The sequence below is a fragment of the Papaver somniferum genome, chromosome 3, assembly GCF_003573695.1.
Source record: "Papaver somniferum cultivar HN1 chromosome 3, ASM357369v1, whole genome shotgun sequence".
Lineage (NCBI taxonomy): Eukaryota > Viridiplantae > Streptophyta > Magnoliopsida > Ranunculales > Papaveraceae > Papaver > Papaver somniferum.
The window spans coordinates 66069249-66094400 of NC_039360.1; the positions used below are offsets into that span (position 1 = coordinate 66069249).

At 35.4% G+C, this 25152-nt stretch overlaps 1 pseudogene; it reads right to left on the minus strand.

The window, feature by feature from the left end:
- Positions 1 to 10559: 10559 nt before the first annotated feature.
- On the minus strand, positions 10560 to 19808 carry LOC113356365 (annotated as a pseudogene).
- Between the last annotated feature and the right edge of the window lie 5344 nt (positions 19809 to 25152).

The following is a 25152-nucleotide window of genomic DNA, read 5'->3' on the forward strand; positions in this document are numbered from 1 at the left end:
CAAAAAATGCCTACAATGGAAGAAGGAAGAGTGGCGAAAGGGTGACTGACCCTGCAAGAAGAAAAAGGCATAGGAGAAAGAAAGAAAAGTTGAGTTCCTCATCTCTCCCTGAAGAAAGCTGCAAATCCAAAACTTCCGCTCCAGACTTCTTACATATCAACAATCGAGTCTCAAATCTAAAAATCAGTGTAAACAGACTCAAACGGAGCATCAAGAAAACATGGAAAAAAGTTGACTCAGGTACTTCTAACCTTTTCCTTGATAAAACTCCTTCAGCTATGACTAGTAATGTCTTTTTGAATATCCTTGATAAAGGAAGAGGAGGAGTGAATATTGATGAGAAAGATGCTCATCTTAGTACACCATGACTGCATAAGGTTGCATCCTTCTTTTAACAAAGAGGGATGCTCTTTGTTCTCAAGATGCTCATCTTGAGAAAACTAGCAGGAGTGTATTAAGTTGTTGCTTAAAGTTTTTTCTCTTCATCCCTTCACCTAGTGTTTGCCACTTGACAACACTCTCTTGTATCTCTTTGCTTCTTTCTCTTCTTTGGCGTCACATGTGTTTTGACCGCAAGCACACGTACCGGACCCACACGAACTCCATGGTTCCTAGAGTTTTTGAAATACCTTATAAATATTAGGTTCCATAAGGTCAGAAGATTCTATTGAATTTTTGTGCATAATGGAAGGGAGGAACAAGATTGTTGAAGTCGAGTCGGGCAAAACCAGTGAGTTGATTGATGTCTCCATATCATGCTTTCATGCAGTTGATCATGAAAACAACCTACCAGTTCAGATGTCTTCACAACTGGTAGGAAATCTTCTTCAAGACTTTGAAGTAGTACGAGAACATCTTGGGATTGCAACAAGAAATCTTGTTTTTTCTGAAAGATGAACTAAAGAAGGCAACTGATGAACTCACCCATATTCGATCTCTAGTTGCTGACAAGGCTTAGTTTCTTTGGTTATTAAAAACTGAGTGTTGTTTATTGTTACCTAGTATGTCTTGTTTTTGTTTTAGTTGGAAGAATAACTAGTGCTTGAATAGCAATGATTGTGACTACACATAGCTATTATTTTTCATCTTCTTGTATTATTTTTTAGGTTTATTGGTTTTAAATTCTAAAAATATTTGGAGGATGATGTTTTTGCAGTATTAATCTTTATGATATGTTATATTGCAACTTGTTATGGGATATGTATGTTTGCGTCCGTGAACTTGAAGGTCCCATACTTTGTCAAAAGTAAAGTCGTTTGCGTTCAGTATTCACGTACTGGTAAAAGGATGAATGGACTTTTGACAAATACAAAAGTTAAGCCTATATTGTCAATGATTTTGATGGAGATAGGTTAAAGTCTTTTGTTTTCAAGGATTATGTCTATTATTGTTGTTATGCAAATAATGATTGAAGATAGAATGAATCCTTGTGTATTCCGCAGTATTGATCATCCATGATCCATATTCGTATGTATTACTGTGAGGCTCTGTAATGTGTCTTATGTTGAGCACGATACAACCAAGTTGATTATTTGTATTAGATTTGTTGGTTGTTCCGTAAGGTACTTTATGTTGAGCATTTTTAACTAAATTAATTATCTTGTTTGGTTATTTAGTTATTGCTCCGTAAGTTTTCTTATGTCGAGCAAAACAATTGACAATTAAATTGATTACTTTCGTAATTAGTTTGGTTGTGTATTCCAATTAGATTAATTATGGGTTCTCTTGTAATTGATCTAGTTGAGTATTTTTGTCTCCATGAGTTTTCTTATGTTGAGCACAAACAATTGAATTGATCACTTTTTGTGTTTGATTTGATTGCGTATACCGATTAAATTTGTCACGGGTTTTTCCTGTGATTAATTTGATTGAGTTTTTGGATATAAAAAAAATAGTTCTAATGGTTTTTGGTGTCCAATAAAATCCTTCTTTTCTTTTGAAATTAAGGTCGCTCTTGTTGTTCTTTCGGGAATGACATCAAATGGGGGAGAGTTCTTTTGAACTTGTGCTTAATGGTCATATCTTGAGGGGTGTGCGGCTGTGGAATTTTAGAGGGGTTATCTTGTATCTTTAAACTCCTTGATGAATGCTATTAGCTTCGGCTATATGATTGCATCTAAATAAGATGATGTGTGTTCTTTCTTTTTAGTCATGAAATGTCTCTTACGGAAATTTCATTATGATCCCGTTCTTGTACCTTTGCCAATTTTATTGACAAAAAGGGGGAGAATTAATATGTAGTTCACACTACAAATACATATGGTCTTCGGGTCATTATGTAAGGGGGAGTGGTTTCCATGTGAGATGGAGTATTGACTAAGGGGGAGTGATACATATCACCATAGTATTATTGTTGAAGTTGTGATACAATTGAACTTTGAACGCTGTGTAATAATACTATGACACTGTATAACAATGGTCGAGACCGATGCTTTCTCATTGTTATAGCTATGGATCTTCAACAACGGTGATGCTAAACTTACAAACTTTGGGATCATTGGAGTACTTGGAAGTGACGAAGATTTCGAGGAATGTTGAAGATTAGACATGTGGAATAGAAGCTACTTAAGTTTCTTTATCTTTTTTGTATTCCATATGTATTGATAGTTTTGTCACTAAAATTGAAAGAGGGGGAGATTGTTAGAGCATTGATCGGTCGAACTCGCATGCGTTGCTATCTCAAGCATGTTTGTCAATGTTAGTGATCAAAACTATAAGTCTTGATTTCTAGTCTATTATAGCTAAGTCTAGGACTAGGATATAAAGTGTATTTGAGCTCAAGGACTTCATGGAGATTCATCATACAAGTAGAAGAACTACTCAAGGAACCAGTGGAACTTCTCGACAAAAAAGTATGTGAAGACTTGAACTTATCTGTCACTCAAAAGTCTATCTACTCTATCTCCTACTTCTTGAGACAAAAAGTCGTATGCTATATATATAGACTTAGATTATATACATTTGGTATTTCGAGCCGAGTATACCTCGCCTATCTATATCTCAAAATATGTGTTGGTAAGCTTTTCGCTTCGACCAAGTTTATCTTTACCTAGTGACGAGAGTCATGACATGTTTCAATCATCTTGAAAATTGTTTTGACGAGAAATGGTGTAACAACTGTATAACGTCCTCTAAGAATGTTTCAATGATTGGAATGAAAGTTTAGATTACATAACCAATGATGGACATAAGCATTATTGTGGAACACATTTATGTATAAGTCGTATTCCTTGAACCAAAGTTTGCGAACTTTGTTGATCAAGAGAAACCAGAAGAATGGCTTATTGCCAAGTCCGCGAACTCAGTCCGCGAACTCAGTTCGCGAACTGCTGAAGTTTCTGGAGTAACTACTTGCGTGAGCTAAGTCCACGAACCCAGTCCGCGAACCGGCGGAAGGTCTCTTGCCGAGATTTTCTGCTGGAGTTTGTAAACTCTACCGGTTGCTTAAGTCCGCGAACCTAGTGTGCGAACTTAAGAAGGTTATATATCTGAAGATGATTTCTGAACTTAAACTTTAAAAATACTAAGGAATGCAGTTTGCAAACCGTGGCTATAAAAGTTCATGAACCGATTCAAAGTGAATCAAATCATCTTTGCTTCAATTGTGTCTTGTGTAGTTACATAAGATTTCCTTGCAATTGAACAACTCTCTAACTAGTTCATTTGAGTCATTTGAACTAGTTATGGTGAAGAAGAACATGGTTGATATGAAATGCTCATATGGCTAACCTTTTGGTTAACTATTATTGAACTAACAATGTACATGTTTGGGTACGGTTAACAAACCTAGAAGCGTGCAGTTCATTTGTGTATAACAAGATAAGTTTCGATCTAACGGTTGAGAAATATTAACTTGAATCTAAATCAGATTTTCATCTAACGGTGAATATTGATTGGTTTGTTACCAAGGCAAAACCCTGATTTGAGAGACTATATAAAGGAGACATCTAGTATTGTGCAAAATTAATCCCCACACCTTACGTGTGATACTAGTTTGCATACTAGAGTCGGTTCTCCTTTAACCTTTGGTTTTCTTGTTCTAAAACCAGGTTAACGACTTAAAGACTTCATTGGGATTGTGAAGCCAGACCGATACTACTTTTATCTTAGTTGCGTGATCTGATATTGCATCTTCTATCGTATGAGTACAATCAGATTGATTGGCTTGAGATTTGATATCTCCGATAGGCAAGATATAAAAAGTAATCACAAACATCTTCGTCTCATTGTTTGTGATTCCACAACATCTTGTTTCGCTACCATACGATTAAGATTGTTGTGAGGTGATTGATTAATCTAGGTTGTTCTTCGGGAATATAAGACCGGATTATCAATTGGTTCTTTTTCACCTTGATTATTATCAAAATACAGAACAAAAACTTTAGGGTTTTTCTGTGGGAGACATATTGATCCTTTGATAGAATTGTCTGTGTGAGACAGATTTGTTTATTGTCAAAGCCTGCGATTTTTGGGTCGTATAAACTCTTAGTTGTGGGTGAGATCAGCTAAGGGAATCAAGTGCGCAGTATCCTGCTGGGATTAGAGGCGTAGGGAGTACAATTATACCTTGGATCAGTGGGAGACTGATTGGGGTTCAACTACAGTCCAGTACGAAGTTAGCATGGAGCAGGATAGTGTCTGTAGCGGATTAATACAGTGTGTGTTCAATCTGGACTAGGTCCCGAGGTTTTTCTGCATTTGCGGTTTCCTCGTTAAAAAAATTTCTGATGTCTGTGTTATTTCAATTTCCGCATTATATTGTTTTATCTTTATAATTGAAATATTACAGGTTGTGCGTTAGATCAATCAATTGGAGAATCCGACCTAACGGTTGTTGATTGATATTGATTGACACTTGGATATTGGTCTTTGGTACCATCCAAGTTATTCCTTGTATTTGATTAGTACTCGCAGTTTCTGTTTGAGGAAATCAAATCAAGAGAGAGATATAAACTCGTTGATATATTTTTAATTGATTGAGTCATGTTGATTATCTTAAAAGTATATTCGAGTTTGTCCATACAGATTGCTAAGCGAAATATTGGGTGGTGTTGTTAGACCCCCACTTTTTCAGCATTGATATTAGATCTCCTTTTATTAAAATTAACCACAGAATGGAAGTATGAAGTATTCTTGTCTGCTTTTAAAAAAAATCACCATCTTGTTGCATGAAATATTTCTTCTAAATAGATAACCGATGCTGTAAAGATTGACTGAGCTGAATAACTTCAGAATGGGTAGAAGGCATATTTGAATCATAACATTGTTGTAATTGAGCCTGAGTAGAATGAATAATTGTTTCAATGTTGCCAAAGGATAATTTTTTCCACTTCAGAAGTTGAAATTTAGTGTACTTCAGCTTGCTCGAGAATTGATAAGATAATGAGCCCAAAAAGTGATGTTGCCGACTTTGGTTAATAGTATCAGTGCAAGAAGGGAATCTAAACCAACATTTATATAACTTAAAAGGAGAATGCTTACTGGAATTTGGGATGGTATGCAAAAGAATGGGACTATGATCAGATGCAATAGGAACAAAATGTTGAAGATGAGAATTAATATAATAATTTAACCAAAGAGTATTAACTAAAGCCCTGTCCAGTCTGACAGAGATATGAGCATCTCCAGATTTATGGTTAGACCAAGTAGCCAGTATAACCCAAATCGAAAAGGCCTAATTATTGAACAAAGTCCCTAACCTGAGTAGAATGATGAGAACTAGTAGCACGACTATGAGTTTCAAAATCATTCATAGTAAAATTTAAATCCCCAAAAAGAACCCATGGAAGATCAACATAACCAACCATATCCATAAGAAATTGCCACCGATTAACACTATCCAAAACATTGTTAGCACCATACATGAGAGTTATCAAAAAAATCAGGATTATAATCATGAGTCTGAATAATAACATGCAGTGGTATGCATGATTTCTAAATCAACACCATTTTTCCAAGCCAAAGAAATTCAATCAGAAAGATCAATAGAAGGATAGAACCAAAATTTGGATATTTAGTGTGAGTAAGATAAAGATGCACTCATTTCAGAATATTGAGCCTTGGTTTCTGATAAAAATAAAATGTCATGGTCATAAGTAATCAAGCAATATCTTAGATAATCTCTAGTATGAGGGTTACCTATATCTTGGCAATTCCGAGAGATAATTTTCATTGTAAACAGAAAAAACATCAAAAGATGAAAAAATAATGAAAAGAGACTGAAATTTGAGTCAAAGATGATATAAAAAATTTGAGATACCTGTTGAACAACATGTTGATGATTAAGAACCATTGTTCTAGATGGAATGTCCCAATCAGTTGGCTCAATGTCAAAACTAGGGTGATCCTCAGTAAAACATACACCTCTTGAAGGTAAATTACCTTGAGTTTCATTCCGTTGATGATTAAAGATGCTTGAGATGAATCATTTGAAGTTTGAACTGGTGAAGCTTGATTAGTGTGTATATGATCTTCACGAATGACCAACTTCTTAATGTGATTTCTCTCGAGTCTAACAAAGGTTTTACAACCAGAAATGCTGGCAATAGAGACAAACATAGAAGAGTGGGGAACAACTCGGCCTGCTGGTGCTAAAGAAGAGTCCGATAGGAATCAGTAGCTGTAAAGTACGAAACATGCATACTATCATAAGGTCTAATCTGCTATGAAGTAAAAGGTTTATGAAGATTTGATCTTTTCTGATGACCATGATCAAGAAATAATTTCGCAATCTCCTGAGGATTTCTCTCCGGTAAAGCAACAGGTTCAACTTGAGGACCAAAATTTCTAACTGCCAATTCCATATTGATTTTTCTGGTTTTGCGATCGTTACAAAGGTTAGTATCATGGTCTGGAACTTTGCATTCAGGACAAAGCTTGTATGGTTGTTTTTTAAAAAAGAAACCCACCCAACGAGATACTCCTGCAACATTGACATCATGAATTCCTTTAATCAAATGAGTGGCCACTCTTAACATAACTAAAGCTCTAAACTTATTAGAGTTAGTAGGATTTAGACCATGAGGTTCAAGAACAATTGTTTCTCCAACAATATTGCCAATAAGATTGAGAATTTTTGGATAAGTGAATTCAGGGAGAAGGTATTTAAACTCAAACCAAAAGGGAGAGGTGTTGAAGTTAAGTTTCTGGTAAGGAATATAGGGATGCCAGTCATGAAGAACTATGAGATAACCATCAAAATTCTAAGCTCCTCCAAACAAAATAGCATTTTTATCTTCATCAGTTTATGGCAAAAAATATTGGGTTCTAGTGATCTAACCATGAGTTGCCGTTGATCATTTCTCTTAAGATGAGACCAAATAAACTTAGTTGCTTTCTCAGCATCCCGCCAGACCATGACTCCAGGTGCAAATAACTTACCAGTAAGACGAATTTTCCAATCCTTGATACCCTGAGATAAAGCAATAACAGAATGTGTAATAACTCGAGCTTTAGCAGGGATATCCTCTAAATTGATGTATTCCATTTGAAAAGACATATTATTGATGTAATCAGATATTATGATAAATAGAAGAGTGAACAAAGCAGAGGGATTTATGATTGTGAAAATCAAATCATGAACAAGTAAAGTGTTTAAAAAGAAGTTTAAGTATATGGGTGTCATGAAAATGTGAAGATAGTTGATGAGTATTGAAAAAGGATAAGGGAAAAATTGCACGGATGTTAATGTTACAAGAGATGGTGTGTGATGATGAAATTGAAAGTAACAACAAAAAATCTGCATAACCAGATAAGATTAGTTTTTTTTTTTTTTGAAATAGGATAAGAATAGATATTGATAACCGAACAGATTCATACTGATGATGCACGACTGCAATGAATAGAAGCCAACAAACACTTAAAGTCCAGCTGATGACTAAAAAAGACAGGTATCTAGGAACTCCTCTCTTCTTTGATAAAAATAGGAAGGAGAATTTCGAACCGCTATTTCAAAAATATTATAATACCTTACAAGGTTGGAAACCAAAGTTGCTATCTCAAGTTGGCAGAACAGTCTTAATCCAATCCATTCTTCAAGCGTACCCGACATATCAGATGCAGATGCTAGCTCTTCCTAAAAAAACTTTGGATAAATTAGGTAAAATCCAGAGAGATTTGTAGTGGAAGAAAGATGGGTGAAAAGGTAAAGGTGGTTAAATAAAGGGGTGGAAAGGCATGTGCAAACCAAAAACACAAGGGGGGTTGGGAATAAAAAATCCTCATTATTTCAATATAGCCCTTCTAACAAAACTAGCTAGAAGATTAATGATGGAAAAAAATCAGTTATGGGTTAAACTTCTAGAAGCGAAATACTTCTATAATTCCAATCCTTTCGATCCTATAAGAAACTATGAGATGTCATGGATTTGGACAAGCATTCAGAAAGGTCTAAATATCATTAAAGGTAATTATATTTGGAAAGTGAAAAATGGAGCTAATACGAAGATTTGGGAGGACAACTGGATTCCCAACACGGACAAATAAATAAACCAAGGGTCAGAGATGATAATTTACCGAAAAAAGTTCAAGAGATGATAAATAATGAAGGATTTTGGGACACGGAAAAGCTAGATGATTTGTTCTCTTCATAAATAAAAGAAAAAATTCTAGGTATTACCGCAAATAAAGAAGATATAGACATGATAAGATGGGCTCACCACCAATCAGGAGATTTCTCGGCAAAAAATATTTATAACTTTCTCATTAATCGTAATTCTGATAATGAGAATGATATTGATTTCCCGTGGAAAAAACTATGGAAGATGCAGACTCTACCTCGGATCAGGCAGTTTATTTGGAAATTAATTCAGAAAGACGTACCGACCTCGAGTAGACTAGCGGCCCGTAACCCAGAGGTTTTCCCAGGGTGTCAAATGTGCAATAACCAAGCTATGGAAACAGAAAATCATCTTTTTAGTACATGCCCTTTTGCCAGATCAGTTTGGTTTGGTTGCTCTTTGGACGCAGTCAATTCTCGGATTAACACATATATGATTAACAAGTGGGTTGAATTGTGGATCGCTGATCAAAACTTCTCGCAATTTAGTGAACAAATTGCAATCATTCTTTGGTTCATATGGAAATATAGATGCGAGGTAGTTTTCAGAAAAACCGTTCCGGATCCCTCCTCTTTAATTCAGAAGATAAATAAATTTCTCCAGTCTTCAGTTATCAAGGAAGAGACCAAATCTCAAGGCATCCAAAAAACGGAGACTCCCCATCACGTTTAGAACAACATCCGGTCGGATTGGATAACTTTCATTTATGCGTCCTATAAAAAAAAAAAATCTTTCCATGGGATATGCCTTCATCATATACTCGGCAGACCAATAAGCTTTCCTTCATATTTCAGCTGGCTCTGATTGGGCTTCATCGGCGTTACATGTAGAAGCAAAAGCTCTTTTAAATGCTTTAAAGTGGCTAGAAAATAATATTCTTTCTAGTGTCTGTATAGTCACAGACTGTAAACTCCTTCTGGCTTCTATCACCAGAAAAGTACATATGCTTCATGGGTTGCAGTACTATTAAAGAAGTAATCACTTTGTTGGATAAACTCCCTCAAGCTCGGGTAAAATTTATAAACAGAGATTACAATGCTGCAGCGGACTCAGTCGCAAAAGAAGCAAGGATCAGAAGACTTCATCATATATCAACACACTTGTTTCAACGAGTACGAAAAAAGAGTATTACTTCTAATATTTTTGATGAAAATGAAATTGTAGATCTTCTGTATTACATTGCTTAGTTTAATATATATTAACTTTTTCCATCAAAAAAAACAAACAAACACTTAACCAATGAAACAAGAGCCAATTGATGACAGATGATATGAAGCTTGATAAGGTGATATTTGAACTGGACTCACAATTAATAGCTGATGCAGTGAACCGCGAAAATTTCAACACAGATTGGAGAATTTATAATTTTGGATATAAAAAGTATGCTCAAGAATAAAACTTTCAGGCAGTGCAACTATGTGCCAAAAGAACAAAATAAGGTGAATGATATATTAGCAAAATTAGCTAGAGTCTCTCTTTTAAGTAGTGTTTTGATTTTATCTATTTGTGATGAGATTTTACTTCAATTACAAGAGGATGCACAACATGTAATACAAGACTCTTAATTAATGAAAATTTCAGTTTAAAAAAAAAAAAAAAAACCAATTGATGAGATGGGACATTACTGCAACATGACGGCGATAACAAGCCTTTAAAGCTTCATAAAAACAAAGTGGTAATGCGTGATTGAATTATTAAAGAAACATCAAAAAAGAGCAGGAGAAGAAGGATTGAAAAAGAATGGAAAACTTAAATCGACTGAAAACAAAAGCCTAGAAGATAAGAAGATACAAAATCTAAAATTAGCAGAAGGAATTAAAAGTTGACTGTAGTTGACTTTTCTCTTGACAAGAAGAGAGAAAAAATTTCTGAGGAAACTTTATTCTCAGTAGAGACGACGGCTACTTGGTCTGAGTATTAAATACTCATGTGTCGGTATCAAGTTACTTTGAGTCAGGTATATGATATGTCAAGTACTTACAGCACATGCTACAGACTAAGTACAAAGAAACAATGTTGTTTGTTGTGTCAATTAGTAGAAGAATCTGTAAACCATTTATTGCTACTCTACAGCTATACAAGAAAATCCAGGACTATCTGAATCTTTATCTGAAGAGTGTCTACTAATTTGCTATTCTTCTTCTTCTTATATCATCTTCTTCATCTTCACTGTAGTAAGACACTGCAGAATCGAACTGCCATGGATCCTCCATCGATGATTTACTGTCTAATAACGCACTCTCTTGAGAAAAGTTTGATATCTGTGTTTGGTTGTCATACGAGATTCTCTCAGATGTCCTTGACCTCGTATCATCAACCCTCGAGCCACCACGTATAAGATGTGATCCTTGAACTGGGGTTTTCAGTAGTGATTCTTGGACTGGAGTTCGACCTTCAAGCATGCTCACAACAGTAGACATCAATGGTCTAAGACTAGGAGATGGGTTTGTGCACAACAGGGCTATGTTTAACATTCTCAAAACTTCTTCTTTTGAATAGTCTGAATTGAGGATGGGGTCAACGAGGTCTAGGAGACTTCCTTCCTCTTTTAGTACATAAGCCTGCAGTTATACCAAGAAGAGAGTTAGTTTTCGTAGGCCACTTTTCCAGTAAAATCAACTATAAGTTTATCATATATATGCATATTTATACAATTCGTCGATCTACTAAAGAAGGTTGATCAGTGATTTGAATATGTTCACTAGTGTCTTTGTAAGCTCCAGTAGAGACAACGTATTATATTTCACCTTCCTCAAAATAAGCATATTTTCAGCAAGGGACACATGCAAGCCCCGAGTAATCACATGCGCAGATGCGCTGCACTGAAGGAGTCCGTAAAGGTTCAACATGAGTCCAATCAAATGACCTATGGGACACCTTTTGAAACCAAAAATCCAATACAAAATTGACAAAGAAGTGCAAAAAAGAACCATTTGGAGTTGAATTTCATTTCCTTTAAAAGAACTTAGCTGTGGGAGAAAATATACCAATGCTTTGTATTGAGTGCAAAAATATTTAGGGGTTACTTTACCCAGTCAAGAAGACAGCTGATGAACTCATCCTTCGGAATGTAACTTGTGTTGCTCTTTCCACTGACAATCTCTAACGCAACAACTCCGAAGCTGTAAACGTCTGCTTTGTAAGTCAAGCGACCCCTCATTGCATATTCTGGTGCCATATAACCTCTAAAAGTAATAACAAAGAAATACGGTTAATATCATGAGCCAAAAAGAGAATCCTCGCCTGTTATTTACATGGACACATCAGCGAAGAAGTTTATACTGAATTAACTGCATTCAATCTGCACATGGTTTTAGATCACATATGGCAGATGCTTGAATAATTTTGAATACTCATATACCTTAAATTTGAACACAAGGCAAAAAGCTCATCACTTTCAAACAAAATTAGACAATTGATGATCTTAAATGCGGCATACCAAGACCATAAGTCCAATCACAACTAGTTAGTTAGATTTGTTATATATGAGCTAGAAGTCTTAAAGAGTCACAAACTAACTAGATGTGTTGCCTACCCTTAGGAATGATAAAAATGAAATCAGAGAGAGGAAAATATTGCACCATATTACACTTCTGAAATTGACAATGTACTAAGGTACATGAAAATTCCATCCACGTCTTATTGGCTCCATTTATAACCATGCTCGTTGATTCTTTACTTAACATGCTGGATAATGAAGGTGCGAAGAAATCAAATTCACTTACACAGTTCCTGCTATACGTGTGCTGATGTGGGTTTTCTCCTCCTCCTCGAGTTTAGCCAAACCAAAATCAGATATCCTCGCAGTAAAATCTTTATCAAGAAGAACATTAGTTGCCTTTATGTCTCTGTGCACGATTTTCAGCCTTGATTCTTCATGAAGATAAGCTAAACCTTTTGCTATGTCCAAACAAATCCTAAGCCTTGTTGGCCAGTTCAAGTTCAATCGTTGATCTGCACGACCTAAAATCATGACATCTCTGATTAGTTTTGGAAGGCTAAGAAAGTCGACTAGAATAAATGGATATCTAAAGTGATAATAATGATTCATGGAATCTTGTCTTGTAAAAAGCTAAATATTGAGGCGAGGTGGTGTTTACCAAATAGAGCACGGGCAAGGCTATTATTCTCCATATATTCGTAAATCACCATAAGCTGGTTTCCTTCAACACAACAGCCAAAAAGCTTCACGAGATTACGGTGTTGTATAGCAGAAATCATGTTAATTTCGTTCACAAATTCACGATTGCCTTGCATTGACTTGGCAGAGAGTTGCTTGACAGCAATTACTGAACCATCTGGACGCAGGCCCTGATGTAACAAAGTAGAGATCAATTTTAGGAATATATAGTTGCATCAAGAAAGTCACACCTAATGGAAGTGGCTCGAAAATTTGACCAACAGCAGAAAATAAAATATCCACAAGAAGCTCAAAGTTACCTTGTAAACTGGACCAAACCCACCTTCACCTATTTTATTTGCAAAATCAAAATTACTGGTCGCCGTTTTAATTTCTCTCAGAGTAAAGTAACTCGTCTGCAATAGCTCCTTAAGTTCTGTCAAAAGGGAAATGAGCAACAAATATTTAAACCTGTAAAGGTAATGAATGCAAGAACATGCCAAGTGACAAAAACTCAAGATGTTCATTCATAGTAAACCCATGAGGAAACTATTGAGCAACTCATTCCAAGATTCACTCAGACATATTTTAATACTTTTAAAGATTCCAAGCTAATCCTGTTGTAAGATGCTTATCTTTTAAGAATGTATATACTACATGACTATTGTTAGCGAATATCTACTGTGTATGAATCACGGTTATCTTAGATATACAATTTTAGTCCAACATTGGATATAATGCATAATATCAATGTGCCAGAATTTGGAAAGAGTTTCGCTGCAGCGTGCCAGCGTGTGTTATCTTTCGAGCTCAATGTTTCTTTATTCTGTTCAAGTAGGGTTTCAGCAGGCAAACTCAATGTACAAAATGAAAGGATTATTTATTTCATTTTACCAACCTTTATCCTCAAGATCCTTTTTTCCAAGGCAGCCTTTCTTCCAAAGGATTGCCAGAATGAATAAGATTAGAACACATGAAGCAGCTGCAATGCCAGCAATTACTCCAACAGACACGCGACCCGTGTTTGGATCAAAGTCTAACAAAATGGAAAGATTAAATCATGATATGAAATATGAAGAAGAAAATATGAGATATAATCAAGAAACTTAAATTGTGCATATCAACTGACTTGGTGTGACTGCAATAGCTGAAATAAGAGGTCCATATGCAACTTCGAGGGGAATGAAAGTAGTTCCTTTCCCCGCCCAGTATAAGTGAATCTCAAGAGTGCTGCTCATAACATCAACATCATATTCTTTAATAATACTCTTCCCAACACCTTTTGCTGCTTCTTCAATATTAAAACCCTCCAATACTTTTTTACCCTACAAGGCATCAAAAAAATGTTGGAAAGAACTTAGTTAAAAACAAAGCCAATTAGAGATCATTCAAAGTGAAGGAGAAGTATTGATATGTAAAAATAATTTACTGCGAGTAAATCAGATAAAAGTATATGATATGTTACTTTTGACAAACACTGATGACCACAGTTATCAAGTCACTCACTTGGATTGATACATCAAATACCCGAGTACCGATGCTGTCAGCCGTTTGGTCAATTGGGAACATTATTTCCGCAAAGTGAAGCTTCACTTTATAATTTCCCGGACGTAAGCAAATGCCGTAGTACTTGAGTGAGAGAGGAGAAACACGAGCTGACGAGTATAAGTCTGTCACTGACATGTTCGTACTCGCTTGAGTAATATAGTTAGCTCTGTTGGACCCAACAAAATCTCCTGTACTACTACAAGCCCATCTATCATTGTACGAGAAGAATGATGATGATCCCATTGGTGATAAATCAGCGTCATACTTCTCTCCTCCGACAGTCATCTCCGAGCCACCACAATTAATGAAAAAGGAATAATCTGCGAATGTCATGGTCATCAAATCTTCATACATGGTTATGTAAAAAAAAAAAACGGTTGTGATTGAACTATAAGACTTATTACGAGTATAAAACACCACGATTCATTTCACCGAAAAGTTCAGATAGTTACATTTGGAATCTGTGAAGCAGGGTAGATCCTTCTTCAAACACCAGCTAACTCTGCATAAGATTTTTATTTAGTTCACAATGTTTAAGATTATTATGTGCAGAAAGGCGTAACCAAGCTGCAAGGAACTTACTGGTCTTCTTCAGATGAATAGCTCGCGATTTTATTCCTGTTCGGCAATCACATAAAATGAGATTGATATAAGATTGAAACCATCTGATAAAGAAAAGAAAAATTTACCAGTTAAATGAAACTTACAAATTTGAATCCTGGCAACCCGATTGAGATGGCCCAGTAAAATTGTTGTATGATAGGTCACTGCAATACCAAAATAACAATAGTCATGCTCACGGGTTGAAATTTTAGGGTTTGATGGGATGGAAAATAAGTAAATGTGTAAGCCATACAAGTTCCGTTTGGCGTTTGTTATCCATGCTGGTATCTGTCCGGTCAATGAGTTGTTAGTGAGGTACCTATATCCAGAAGTATGTTATTGACCTTGTAAATAATGATAATAAAACCAATAGAAATAGGGGGAAGCAAAATAACCAGAATTTCGAGTGTACATACAAATATTCATAACAAGTTTATATGAATTGCTGATTCGCTTACATGTTTAGAAGGGATGGCATTTCTTGGAGGCTTTGAATGTCACCAGTCAATCTATTGAAGCTCAAGTCTCTGCAATGAAAAGGTTACAATAAAAAGTAATTACAAAGAAAACTGTTACCAAAATATGAATACTTTGGTCTCATGATGAAAGAACAAAAGTCACCAAATCCTTTCTGAATTCAAATTCATTGTTTAACCAACAACTAATACACAGAGCTTAACTATGAATATACAAGCAGTGTCCTTGAGGTTTCTCTCATATAGGGTACCTGTCTCACAGGTGTTTTACCCATGATTCCTTCCAGGATTTGAGATATTTAGGCAAAGGGGTGCACCCTATAATACGTGAATATACACTTCATATAGGGTACCTGTCTCACAGGTGTCTAGCAGGATGGTTGAACACAATGTCAAAATGGAGGAGAGCTAGAGATTAAGGACATATAGGGGTTAGGCTATTATACGTCAATATACACTTCGAAGCACAAGATAGAACACTCGAGTATGAAAGATATGCTCAGCGTTGCGCACAGATAGAAAGAGAGAGAGATGGCGAGTGAGGGAGGGAGGTTTGGGGAATTTAATAAGCTGCAAGACACATGAGTATAGAGCGTATTACCACTGATTGAAGGAAAAGTACATATTCCCTATAGACCACACATATGTGGACACACACAATGTCACAATCTGATCATGTATATCATTTTCATAGTAAAGCACAATAACCCATCACAGATGCATTTAACAAAAACAAAGGCATAATCAAACTCATTTCTTGAATAGAGTTAAGTCTACTAATTATGGGCACAGACCAAATTTCCACACACTAGAAAAGAGCATTAAACATACATGGAAAAATAACAGCAACCTGGACAGCAGATTGAAAGCAGTAGCATTGAAAGTTTCAGCAGCTACTCTTTTTGGTTGTACAGGAATCACAAAGGGGGATGGTTGTAAGGTGTGTGCTAAAGTTGATTATTTGGCAATTCACGCTCAGAGTAATGATCCCTTTAACTAAGAGAAGTAAACGAAATCATGTATACAATCAACAAAGAGAAACCAACTTTCTGGAGGGACTCTAGTGCACAGTTATTCATCATAAGAAACTTACAGTTGCAATAGTCCAGGCATGCTCTCTACAATGTTTGATGCAATTGAACCATTAATCAAGCAATTTCTTAGCTCCCTGTTGTATATAACTGAAACAAAGTTTTCATTAGTAAGTAAAAAATGACAGGCATGCATGTAGAATTACACAATGCAGGGAACCATAACCATAGCTCAACTCACAGTTGCTTCATGCTGCTCATATCCCTCAAATCAGGGAAGGGCATGTTTGGTCCCTTTAAGTCGGACACTCTCCTGAAAATATGTAAAACATATGATCGCTCGACTCTAACTTGTTTCCAGTTCATGACCAAATACACGGAAAACACTTATATTTGAAATTCAAATTTTGGATGCAAAAAGTAGAAGTGTTTCAGTAAACTTGGAAGGTGGTCTAACAGTGTTGTTAAGTTCTTCAAGTGGAATATGGAGGAAGGGATGGGTCCCTCCACTGATGTGCCTCGCATATCTCTGCAAAGGTTTGAAACATCTTTAATCAGGAAGTTCAATCGAATTAGAATCTGAAGAAATTTTTAGAAGAGGGAATTTTGAGCACGATACTCACAGCCGAACAAGTTGCGTCCAATTGCCAATGAAATCAGGTATTTCTCCAGAGACACTAGTCCCAGCTATCCTACTGCAAATAGTAGCATAACCAGAGAATGTTCATTTCAAACAAGTGATGACAGATATAGATGCCAAAAACTATCTGGCTAGATACAGAGGCAAGGTTTGAAAAGAAAAAAAATGAGCATCACATACAAATCTGTAATGTTCTTCAGAGTAGCAAATGTTGCAGGTAAAGTTCCTGTGAAATTGTTCCCTGAAAGAACTCTGCATGAGTAAGAAAACAACTCAAAACAATTATCCTCCGATGCTCGGATGAAAACTTCGGCACTAAAAACAATAATGAATTAGCATCGGTATGGGTAATACAAAATTGGTGCTCACAATGTATTGCTTTTGTACGTCAAGTTTTAAACTTCCTTTTTACCATATCCCTTCTGATCATTACTGTATTATCAATGCAACTCTAAAAGTGCTAGATGATCCAAAACTTGGACACAATAGCATCATAAGTGATGTTATAGGTGAAAGAGTAGCAGATTTAACACTATGTCTTAAACGTACTTTACGTTAAAGCTGCCATATCAGTTACAGTTAGGACAGCATTGTGTGTCCAACTTGTGGGGCCCCTAACATTACACAAACTGCTGACGCCCTTGCCATGGACTATCATTTACTTTCCCTTGTCATGGACTATCATTTACTTGATATAACCATGACACAAGTTCTATAAATGTAGCATTTGGATCATGCATCTAATCTAATCAAATAAAGTGAATAGATAAACCTAAAGAATATCACACAAATGAGAATAGAAAACCATCTTACAATGTCTTCAATCTGGTAAGCTTGCCAAGCTCTGGAGGAATGGGTCCTTCAAGTTGATTATCTGTCAACAACCTACGACAAAAAATTGTACAAGTAAAAATGAATCATCGGAAACCTTGAATTTCATATTGAACCAAAAAGAAGAATTTGGCATATCTTACAAATGTTCTAGAGTAACAATGTTTGCAATTTCATTTGGAATTATTCCCTTAACATTGTTCGCCAAGAGAGACCTGCAGTTCACAAGAAAATAGTATGACTTAAAACACTTGTATTTTGATGTAGTTCTCTATATACGAACTTAGGAAGGCATTCAAAAATGTATTAAAATGACTTACAAAATGACCAACGGAAGAGTTTTCCAAGCCTTAGGAATAGACCCATTGAGATAATTGACACTGAAATCTCTGTTTAAGCAAAAATGATTAAGTAATTTCACTTGGGCATATTATCAAACAGGTAAGTGAAAGTAAGAATATAGGTAACACATACAGTTATTGCAGATAGGGAAGATTTGCAAACTCATCAGGTAATTCTCCACTTAAGTAGAGGCGTTTCAGCTGACTGCATATCCAAACAAAACATCTTTTCCACAGTTAATTCTATATCTCAATGACTCAACTTCTAAAATGCAAAAATGTAAATGAGAAGAAGTACATTACATATTGGTGATATGGCAGATGGTGGAGGAGTTGTGAGAACAGTCGCACACAACTTTACTTACTACTTAGAGCATTGGTACTTATAGTGGCATTAAGATCTTCACTTCTACTGCAAGAAGTTTGGTCGATGTTCTTCCAATATGGAATCTTTAACTTGGTTGATATTTTCTTAAGTGCTTCAACTGATACACAAATATTTCGTATTAGCAACTTGCTAAAGTGCCCGGCGTTGAGAGTAATGCAAATGTAATTTTTGTGGCAGGCGGCAGGAAATTTCCAAGAGTTTTGTAGTTAGAGGATGCGAAAGTCAGAGCATCTTTTTCTTGGAAAAACTAATTTTAAAAACAATTATGCAAAGAAAATGTCTAACTTGTTAGGTTTACTCAAAAACAGAATAAAAAATTGAATTGGGTTAGAAATGGTCTTGTACCAGTCTCTTAAAATAATGAGACCAAAAAATGTTGCCTTGTTTTCAGTGGACGTCTCAAGGCGGCCATCATTTTCAATCCAATCTTGCATCGCACTGGCACTGTGTAGACCATCAATTATGTTTTAAAATACTACTTTTTGAAGAACATCCATTTTTTCTTTTTTTTTTTAACTCTTGCACAGCTGCACTGCTGCTGCCTGCATTGTTTAAAATCTATCATTGATTAAATGAATGCATACTGTGCTTGATTGTATATTTTCTTGCAGAAATCGGTATGCACTGTTACTACCCAAGTTCGTGTTTCACTAGTACGCCAATTTACGAACAAGAATAACAAAAACAAGTACTACACTAATACAACATGAGTAAAAGATAGTTTCATCAAGAAAAATCAAAACTATGAAGTAGATTTTCTGAAACTGAAAACGTATTTTGCAAAACATGGCTTTCAATATAATGGTCAAGAAAAGATAATTTGATTATAGTCTTTGAATTATATCTTCAACTAACCTTCATCTTCTGGTAGAATTTGAGCTTTATAACTGAACTCTTCTAATGCAATAAATACCAGAAGCAGGATAGCAAAGAAAGATTTGCTCAACACTAACTTCATATCTCTACTTGTTTCCACCTTCGACTTTCGGTAACAAAACTACTATAGTACTACTACACCAAGAAACGGGAGTAGAGTAGACTCGTCGAGGAAAAAAATTAAGAGAGACACTCAATCAACTGGGTGTATGAAACCATCGATCAAAAGAGACGATGATGTTGAATAATCTAGAATTGACATTTCCACGAAAGATTCTTGATTGGATAAAAGGACAGGAACCTTACAAGTAAACCCAACAAGGACAGGACAACAGTCGAGACTCGAATGACTTGCTTGTTGATCTCGTCGTCTACCAAAATAGTAATAACAACAACGACGAAACACGTAAATGTGTGAATATGGAAATGGATTATGTGATCATCACGAATAAGTCACAAGTGTTGAGTATTTTGGGCAGACGTCGATAAAGAAAAACAAATTATTTCAAGAAAATATCTTTTTCAAAAATTTCTATTTCAAGAAACGTGTTTTGGGGCATACGTAAATTTGAGGCATATATTTCAAAAAAAAAAATTCTATTTCAAGAGAATATCTTTTTCAAAAATTAATCACAAGTGCTAAGTATTTTTGGCAAACGCCGACAAAGAAAAAATTTCTATTTCAAGAAAATGCTATTTTCAGGAAACGTGTTTTGGCATATAGAATTTTTTTGAGGCATACTTATTGGTGCCGAAATAGGATCACTAGGTTGTAAAACGCGTCACCTCTTATTCATCTTTTTTAATAACAACAATTATGCCCTTTTTTAAATAGTATTGATGATTATAATTACATGTTAATGATAATGATTAATTAGTAATGTTAATGATTGATTAAAGTTAAATTATTTGTGTTAAACTAGTGGAGAAACCAGATTTTTGTGAGAGAGTTTGGGTTTTTGAGAAGAAGAAGAAGTGAAAGAAAAAATCGATTTTTTAGATTTTTGTGATTCAAAATGTGTGATTCAAATGATGAAGGAGAATCTCCATCTCGTAAACAGAATATAATACACATCAACTACAACAATGATCCAGATTTGGCTGACTTTTTGGATTATGAGAATGATTTAATTCAAACTCAACCTCAACCTCAAGCTCAAAATGATGGTTTTTACAAGCCAAATCCAGGAAATGAATACATTGATGAAGAATCTTATGCTAATAATACACATATATACTATTGATTTCCCTTTCGATTCATGAAACAAGTTCACGAACTTACTTCCTGAAAATGCGGGGGTCTAACAACCACACCAAAAATTCGTTTGGCAATCTGAGGGGACTTACCCTAATATACTTTCTAGAGAATCAACTAGACAGTCAGACTCAATCTAGAGAAAAGTATATAGAAGAGTATTATATCTCTAACTCTTAATTCGATCCGCAATCAACAAATAGAAATTTGCGAGCCTGATTGAATATAAGAGGAGTAAACTTGAACGGTATCGAAGACCAATGTTCAAGGATCAATTAATCTCAATCAACAACCAAAGGTTGGATTTCCTAATTGATCGATACAACGAACAACCTGTGATATTTCAATTATATAACAAAATATAATGCGGAAAAGAAATAACACAGACACCAGAATTTTGTTAACAAGAAAATCGCAAATGCAGAAAAACCCCGGGACCTAGTCCAGTTTGAACACCACACTGTATTAAGTCGCTATATAAACTAGCATACTACCAATGAATTTCGGACTTGACTGTAGTTGAACCCTAATCAATCTCACACTGATTCAAGGTACAGTTGTGCTCCTTACGTCTCTGATCCCAGCAAGATACTACGCACTTGATTCCCTTAGCTAATCTCACCCACAACTAAGAGTTGCTACGACCGAAAGTCGAAGACTTGATAAACAAATCTGTCTCATACAGAAAAGTCTATAGGAGTGAATAAATCTGTCTCCCACAGAAATACCCAAGAGTTTTTGTTCCGTCTTTTGATAAATCAAGGTGAACAGGAACCAATTGATAAATTGGTCTTATATTCCTGAAGAACAGCCCAGTATTATCAATCACCTCACAATAATCTAAATCAGATGATGGCGAAACTAGATATTGTGAAATCACAAATGATGAGACGAAGATGTTTGTGATCACGTTTTATCTTTCCTATCGGAGAAATTAATCTCGAGCAAATCTTAGAGAAGATAGTACTCGAACGATAGAATCGGGAAAGATCAGAACACGCAACTACAAGAGAAATAGTTGGGTCTGGCTTCACAATCCCAATGAAGTCTTTCAAGTCGTTAACCTACAAGGTTTAGGAAATCCTAAGGTTAAAGGAGAATCGGCTCTAGCTTATGCAACTAGTAACACACAGATGTGTGGGGATTAGGTTTCCCAGTTGCTAGAGTTCTCCTTTATATAGTTTTCAAATCAGGGTTTGCAATATAAGTTACCTTGGTAACAAAGCATTCAATATTCACCGTTATATGAAAACCCTGATTCAACCAAGCTAATATCATTCAACCGTTAGATCGAACTTAGCTTGTTACATACAAATGAAACGTACCCTCATTTAGGTTTATGTAACCGTACCCAAACGTGCGCACCCATGTTGGCTCAAATATGGTCAACCGAAGTTAGCCATATGATAACTCTCATATCAACCATATTCATCTTATCCATAACTAGTTCAAATGACTCAAATGAAACTAGTTAAAGAGTCGTTCCATTGTTATATTCTCATAGAAGTATACAAGAACACAATCCAAACAAAATCGGTTTGATTCACTTGAATCAATTTATGAACATTATAGCCACGGTTTGCAAAGATTGCATTCCTTATTATATAAATGTTTAAGTTCATATACACAACTGATTTTAGAAAGTAACCCACTCAAGTACGCAAACGGGTACGCATACTTGAGTAGCCGAACTTGAGTTTGGTTACGTCGGTACGCGTATGGGTGCGCATACTTCAACACATTCCAAACTCCAGCAGATTTTCACGGAAGTGAACTTTCCGCTGGTATGCATACGGGTACGCATACTTGCCCAGACATCAGTAACCACCAGTACGCGTACGGGTACGCATACTTCAGGTTCCCGGTTTTGGACTTGTACGCTAATGTGGTTAACACACTATATTTATATCCCAACATGGTTACATGATTCTAAACTCTTTATTTCAATCATTGAAACTTTCTTAGAGGACGTTATATAGTTGTTGTTCACAAACTATTTTTCGTCAAAGCGATTTTCAAGTTATTGAAATTATCATAATGAAACATTCCAAGACAACACCAAATGATTGTATCACACAAACCATGTAAGATGTAACTCGGAAATTTTCATATGATCTTATTCGGACTTTCGTCACGAATGTAAGATGAATTCGGCCGAAGCGAAAGCTTGCCAACATATATTCCGAGAAATATATAAGCGAGATAGACTCAGCTCGAAATCTCAAATGTGTATAATAGAAAACTATATCGTAATACGACTTATGTCTCAACATGGGATATAGAGTAGAAATAGACTTTCCAAGTGATAGATAAGTCAGTCTCCACATACCTTTTGTCGATGAAGTTCCACAAGCTCCCCTTAGTAGTTCTTCGTCTTCAAGAGATGAACGCCATGATCTTCAACATTACTCGAAATCTTCGTCACTTCCAAGTACTCCAATAATTCCAAAGGTTGTAAGTTTAGTATCATCGTTGTAGAGGATCTGTAGCGATAACAATGAGAAAACAAATGCTCTCAATCATTGTTATACAGTGTCATAGTATTATTACACAACATCAAAGTTCAATTGCATCACAACTTTGACAACAATACTATGATGATATGTATTACTCCCCCTTAGTCAATACATCATCTCAATATGAAAACCACTCCCCCTTACATGATGATCCGTAAACCATACGTATTTGTAGTATGAAACTACACATCCCATTTTTTGTCAATAAAATTGGCAAAGGTACGAAAACTAGTGGGATCCTCATGAAATTTCCATAGAGATTCTTCATGACCAAAAGAGAACAAACATACCAACAAATTTAGATGCAATCATAAAGCTGAAGCTAAATGCATTCATCAAGGAGTTTATAAAGATACAAGATAACCCCCATAAAATTTCCGCATCCACGCTCCCCACAAATATATAGTGATTAAGCACAAGTTCATAAACGAACTCTCCCCCATAAAATGTCATTCCCGAGAGAACAAAAAAGGCGACCTTACTTTTACAAGAAAAGAAGGATTTATTTGGATATAACCAAATCACATGAAAACATGAATTTGTATCCAAAGGATTCAATTGAATCAACCACACAGGATGATCAATTCAATTGTACATGCTCGACATAAGAGAACTTACGAAGCAACACAGTAAAAACACAAAGATATGGATCCGGGAAGATCAATACCGTGGAATAAACAAGAAATCACTCTATTTTCCATCACTATTTGCACAATGACATAAAATAGAAAATTCTTGTAAACAAAAGTTCATCCTTCTTCCATCAATATTTGCATAATGACATAAAAGGCATAACTTTTGTTTGTCAAAAGTTATCTCTATCTTTTATCAATACTTGCATACCGACATATAATAGAGAGAACTTTTGAACAAGTATGAAACAGTCAAGGTTCACGGATGTAAACAACATATCCCATAACAATTTGCAATATATAAAACCATAAAGATTAAAATTGCAAACATCATCTTCCAAATAACTTAGAATTTAAATAAATAAATCTAAAAACATTGAAGATGAAAAACGTTTGGAACTAGCTATGTGTAATCACAATAATGACTATTCCAAACCCTAGTAATCCTTCTAAACAAAATCAAGAATAAAAATTCTCATAAGAAGTTTCCTAGACATCAAGACAAACTCGTAATGCACATATAAGATAATTTGTCCTTAGAAGGTAGAATCAATCTTTTTCTCCCGGATTTACACCAAGAATAGCTACCAAAGGCATATAAAAATATTTTCTTAACAAAGAAGAACATACAAAGTCATTAACGACCATGCACCATAGTCACAAAAAAATGATTGTGAATATTCAAGAATCCCATAGTAATGCGTACTACTGCCCATTCTTGAACTTCCTTCTTTGTGATTCACCAATAACATTTTTTTAAAAGCTACAAATGAGATTATAAGAGTAGTACTCCAAGAATCCAAGTGCCCAAGTCCAAGAGAAGTGGAACAAGTGCGACGAAATGGAGCAAAACACTCAAAAATAAGAGACAGGATAAATACCAATCTTAACTCATCCAAATTCAGGAAATATCATCTCCAATTTGAAGAGAATTCAAAGAGGAAGAGAATTCAAAAAGAATGAGGTCATTCCGAGTTCGGACGAAGAAGTTACAGCCAAAAACAAGTTTACCGAATATCGACGTCTACGGGCAAGTGTGCATACGGGTATGCAAACGAATTTTCATGACCTGGGGTAGCATGAAAACGGGTATGCGTACTAAAACCCCTGTATTTTGATTTCAAATGATGGTATGCATACTTGGTATGACTACCATGAAATCCAAACATCCTGAACTATTATTTTCATACCTAAACATTTAAGAACCTTAAACACAGATCAAGTTAGGTAGAAATGAACGATAAGCAAGGTACATGGATCATTATAAGTACTCTAATCAAATAAAAACACAAATATTTCTCAAGTTTATAGACATACCTTTTTAGAAGAATCCAATC